The sequence below is a fragment of the Arachis stenosperma genome, chromosome 9 (assembly GCF_014773155.1).
Source record: "Arachis stenosperma cultivar V10309 chromosome 9, arast.V10309.gnm1.PFL2, whole genome shotgun sequence".
In the NCBI taxonomy this organism is placed as follows: domain Eukaryota; kingdom Viridiplantae; phylum Streptophyta; class Magnoliopsida; order Fabales; family Fabaceae; genus Arachis; species Arachis stenosperma.
In genome coordinates this window covers 94,305,049-94,310,974 of record NC_080385.1, presented here as the reverse complement: position 1 = coordinate 94,310,974, position 5,926 = coordinate 94,305,049, and the positions used below count along the sequence as shown (strand labels likewise).

Genomic DNA, 5,926 nt, shown 5'->3' with positions numbered 1-5,926 from the left:
AGGCAAGTCATTAATATTTTTTTTAAAAATCATATCTTTTCAAATTGTTTTCAAATCATATCTTCTCAATCACATCTTTTTAAAACCATAACTTTTCAATCAAATCTTTTTAACCTCATCTTTTTCAAAATAGTTTTCAACCAAATCTTTTTAACTTCTAATTTCAAAATCTTTTTCAAAAATCACTTTAATTCTTCCCCACTTTCAATTTTCGAAAATTATCAATCAATTTTTAAAATGTTTTTGACATCTTTCTAATTAATTTTCGAAAATCCTCTTCCCTCCTTCTCACATCCTTCTATTTATGGAGTACTACTCCTTCTTAATGCACAATTCGAACTCTAACTAATCAAGTTCGAATTCTTCTACCTTCTTTTCTTCTATTTTTCTTTTCCTCTGACACTTCAAGGAATCTCTGTACTGTGACATAGAGGATTCCACATTTCTCTTGTTCTCTTCTCTTTCATATGAGCAGGAGCAGAGACAAAGGCATTCTTGTTGAAGCTGACCCTGAACCCGAGAGAACCTTGAAGAGAAAGCTAAGAGAAGCTAAAGCACAACTCTCTTTAGAGGACCTGACCGAATTCTTCAAGGAAGAAGAACACATGGCAGCCGAAAACAACAATAATGCCAACAATGCAAGGAAGGTGCTGGGTGACTTCACTGCACCTACTCCTGATTTTTATGGGAGAAGCATCTCTATCCCTGCCATTGGAGCAAACAACTTTGAGCTTAAGCCTCAATTAGTTTCTCTAATGCAACAGAATTGCAAGTTCCATGGACTTCCAATGGAAGATCCTCATCAGTTCTTAGCTGAATTCTCGCAAATCTGTGACACAGTCAAGACTAATGGGGTTAACCCTGAGGTCTACAGACTGATGCTATTCCTTTTTGCTGTAAGAGACAGAGCTAGAATATGGTTGGATTCTCAACCTAAAGAAAGCCTGGACTCTTGGGAAAAGCTAGTCAATGCCTTCTTGGCAAGGTTCTTTCCACCACAAAGATGGAGTAAGCTTAGAGTGGAAGTCCAAACCTTCAGACAGAAGGTTGGAGAATCCCTCTATGAAGCTTGGGAAAGATACAAACAATTAATCAGAAGATGTCCCTCAGACATGCTTTCTGAATGGAGCATCATAGGTATTTTCTATGATGGTCTCTCTGAACTATCCAAGATGTCTTTGGATAGCTCTGCTGGAGGATCTCTTCATCTGAAGAAGACGCCTGCAGAAGCTCAAGAATTGATTGAAATGGTTGCAAATAACCAATTCATGTACACTTCTGAAAGGAATCCTGTGAACAATGGGACTAGTCAGAAGAAAGGAGTTCTTGAGATGACACTCTGAATGCCATATTGGCTCAGAACAAGATATTGACTCAACAAGTCAATTTGATTTCTCAAGTCTGTCTGGAATGCAAAATGCACCAAACAGTACTAAGGATGCTTCATCTAAGGAGAAGCTTATGATCCTGAGAACCCTTCCATGGAAGAGGTGAATTACCTAGGAGAACCCTATGGAAACACCTATAATTCTTCATGGAGAAATCACCCAAATCTCTCATGGAAGAATCAAGAGAGACCTCAACAAGGTTTCAATAACAATAATGGTGGAAGAAACAGGTTTAGCAATAGCAAGCCTTTTCCATCATCTTCTCAGCAACAGACAGAGAGTTCTAAGCAGAATACTTCTGACTTAGCAACAACGGTCTCTGATCTAATAAAGACCACTCAAAGTTTCATGAATGAAACAAGGTCCTCCATCAGAAATTTGGAAGGACAAGTGGGTCAGCTGAGCAAGAAAGTTACTGGTGCGCGAAATTGTGATCACTACAACTTCACACAACTAACCAGCAAGTGCACTGGGTCGTCCAAGTAATACCTTACGTGAGTAAGGGTCGATCCCACGGAGATTGTTAGCATTGAAGCAAGCTATGGTCATCTTGTAAATCTTAGTCAGGCAAACTCAAATGTATATGATGATGAACGAAAATAACATAGAAGATAAGGATAGTGATACTTATGTATATCATTGGTGTAAGAGCTTCAGACAAGTGTATGAAGATGCCTTCCTTTCCGTCTCTCTGCTTTCCTACTGCCTTCATCCAATCCTTCTTACTCCTTTCCATGGCAAGCTCGTGTAGGGTTTCACTGTTGTCAGCAGCTACCTCCCATCCACACAGTGAAAGCTAATGCACGCACTCTGTCACAGTACTGCCAATCACCGGTTTGGTTCCCTCCCCTACCGGAATAGAATCACTCTTTTGCGTCTGTCACTAACGCCCAGTAGGTTACAGGTTTGAAGCACGTCACAGTCATTCAGTCATTGAATCCTACTCAGAATACCACAGACAAGGTTAGACCTTCCGGATTCTCTTGAATGCCGCCATCAGTTCTTGCCTATACCACGAAGACTCTGATCTCACGGAATGGCTGGCTCGTTTGTCAGGCGAGCACTCGGTTGTCAGGCGATCAACCATGCATCGTGCAATCAGGAATCCAAGAGATATTCACTAAGCCTCAGATGCTTGTAGAACAAGAATGGTTGTCAGTCACCTTGTTCATGGGTGAGCATGGTGATGGGCGTCAATCATCACCTTCATCATGTTGAAGAACAAGTGATATCTTGGTAAAAGAACAAGCGGAATTGAATGGAAGAACAATAGTAATTGCATTAATACTCGAGGTACAGCAGAGCTCCACACCTTAATCTATGGTGTGTAGAAACTCCACCGTTGAAAATACATAAGAACAAGGTCTAGGCATGGCCGAATGGCCAGCCTCCCAAAGAGGGTTCAATCATAAAAACATGATCAAAGGCTCTCCCTAATACAATAGTAAAAGGTCCTACTTATAGAAAACTAGTACATAGATGAGTAAATGACATAAAAATCCACTTCCGGGCCCACTTGGTGTGTGCTTGGGCTAAGCAATGAAGCAATTTCGTGTAGAGACTCTCCTTGGAGTTAAACGCCAGCTTTAGTGCCAGTTTGGGCGTTTAACTCCCAATTAGGTGCCAGTTCCGGCGTTTAACGCTGGAATTTCTTGAGGTGACTTTGAACGCCGGTTTGGGCCATCAAATCTTGGGCAAAGTATGGACTATTATATATTGCTGGAAAGCCCAGGATGTCTACTTTCCAACGCCGTTGAGAGCGCGCCAATTGGGCTTCTCTAGCTCCAGAAAATCCACTTCGAGTGCAGGGAGGTCAGAATCCAACAGCATCTGCAGTCCTTTTGAGTCTCTGGATCAGATTTTTGCTCAGGTCCCTCAATTTCAGCCAGAAAATACCTGAAATCACAGAAAAACACACAAACTCATAGTAAAGTCCAGAAAAGTGAATTTAACTAAAAACTAATAAAAATATAATAAAAACTAACTAGATCATACTAAAAATCTACTAAAAATAATGCCAAAAAGCATACAAATTATCCGCTCATCACAACACCAAACTTAAATTGTTGCTTGTCCCCAAGCACTGAAGATCAAATAAGATAAAAAGAAGAGAATATGCAATGAACTCCAAAAACATCTATGAAGATCAGTATTAATTAGATGAGCGGGGCTTTTATCTTTTTGCCTCTGAATAGTTTTGGCATCTCACTCTATCCCTTGTAATTCAGAATGATTGGCTTCCTTAGGAACTTAGAATCCAGATAGTGTTATTGATTCTCCTAGTTAAGTATGATGATTCTTGAACACAGCTACTTATTGAGTCTTGGCTGTGGCCCAAAGCACTCTGTCTTCCAGTATTACCACCGGATACATACATGCCACAGACACATAATTGGGTGAACCTTTTCAGATTGTGACTCAGCTTTGCTAAAGTCCCCAATTAGAGGTGTCCAGGGTTCTTAAGCACACTCTTATTTGCCTTGGATCACAACTTTATTTCTTTTTTTCTTTCTTCTTTTTTTTTTTCGGTTTTTTTTTTTCGTTTGCTTTTTCTCTTTTTTTTTTTTTTTTTTGCTTTTTCTTGCTTCAAGAATCATTTTAATGATTTTTCAGATCCTCAGTAACATGTCTCCTTTTTCATCATTCTTTCAAGAGCCAACATTCATGAACCACAAGTTCAAAGACATATGCACTGTTCAAGCATACATTCAGAGAACAAAAGTGTTGCCACCACATCAAAATAATTAAACTATTATAAAATTCAGAATTCATGCAATTCTTTCCTTTTCATTAAGCACGTTTTTATTAAGAGAGGTGATGGATTCATAGGACATTCATAACTTTAAGGCATAGACACAAGACACTAATGATCACAAGACACAAACATGGATAAACATAAGGCATAAAAATCGAAAAACAGAAGAATAAAGAACAAGGAAATCAAGGAACGGGTCCACCTTAGTGATGGCGGCTCTTTCTTGCTCTTGAAGATCCTATGGAGTGCTTGAGCTCCTCAGTGTCTCTTCCTTGTCTTTGTTGCTCCTCCCTCATGATTCTTTGGTCTTCTCTAATTTCATGGAGGAGAATGGAGTGTTCTTGATGCTCCACCCTTAGTTGTCCCATGTTGGAACTCAATTCTCCTAGGGAGGTGTTTAATTGCTCCCAAAAATTTTGTGGAGGAAAGTGCATCCCTTGAGGAATCTCAGGGATCTCATGGTGAGAGGGGTCTCTTGTGTACTCCATCCTTTTCTTGATGATGGGCTTGTCCTCATCAATGGGGGTATCTCCCTCTATGTCAACTCCAACTGAATAACAGAGGTGACAGATGAGATGAGGAAAGGCTAACCTTGCCAAGGTGGAGGTCTTGTCCGCCACCTATAGAGTTCTTGGGCTATAACCTCATGAACCTCTATTTCTTCTCCAATCATGATGCTATGAATCATGATGGCCCGGTCTATGGTAACTTCGGACCGGTTGCTAGTGGGAATGATTGAGCGTTGTATGAACTCCAACCATCCTCTAGCCACGGGCTTGAGGTCATGCCTTCTCAATTGAACCGGCTTTCCTCTTGAATCTTGCTTCCATTGTGCGCCCTCTTCACATATGGTTGTGAGGACTTGGTCCAACCTTTGATCAAAGTTGACCCTTCTAGTGTAAGGATGCTCATCTCCTTGCATCATAGGCAAGTTGAACGCCACCCTCACACTCTCCGGACTAAAATCCAAGTATTTCCCCCGATCCATAGTGAGATATTCTTGGGATTCGGGTTCACACTTTGGTCATGGTTCTTGGTGATCCATGCATTGGCATAGAACTCTTGAACCATCAGATTCCGACTTGTTGAATGGGGTTGGTGAGTACTTCCCAACCACTTCTTCGATCTCATGGCGGATCTCCGGATATTCACCCTTTTTGAGTGAAAAGGGGACCTCGGGGATCACCTTCTTCAAGGCCACAACTTCATAGAAGTGGACTTGATGCACCCTTGAGAGGAATCTATCCATCTCCCATGACTCGGAGGTGGAAGCTTTTGCCTTCCCTTTCCTCTTTCTAGAGGTTTCTCCGGCCTTGGATGCCATAAACGGTTATGAAAAAGCAACGCTTTTACCACACCAAACTTAAATGTTTGCTCGTCCTCGAGCAAAGAAGAAAGAATAGAGTAGAAGAAGAAGAAATGAGGAAGAGGGGTGTAATGGTTCGGCCATGGAGGGTGGGTTTGGAGGGAAAGTGGTTTGAATTTGAAGGGTGAGGTTGGTGGGGATTTATGAAGGATGGATGTGAGTGGTGAAGAGAAAGATGGGATTTGATAGGTGAGGGTTTTTGGGGAAGAGGTATTGAGGTGATTGGTGAGTGGGGGAAGAAGAGAGAGTGATGGTGGGGTCCTGTGGGGTCCAGATCCTGTGGTGTCAAGGAAAAGTCTCCCTGCACCAAATGTTGCTCAAAATCACGTTTTGAGCTATTTCTGGCGTTAAACGCCGGGCTGGTGCCCATTCCTGGCGTTTAACGCCAGGTTGTTGCCCTTTACTGGCGTTTAACGC

At 41.5% G+C, this 5,926-nt stretch overlaps 1 non-coding gene across 1 annotated transcript; it reads right to left on the bottom strand.

Moving 5' to 3' along the window:
- Positions 1-1,010: 1,010 nt before the first annotated feature.
- Positions 1,011-1,118, bottom strand: LOC130953399 (small nucleolar RNA R71). The gene has a single exon (XR_009075569.1). It is a non-coding gene; the product is annotated as a small nucleolar RNA R71 (small nucleolar RNA).
- Positions 1,119-5,926: the final 4,808 nt, after the last annotated feature.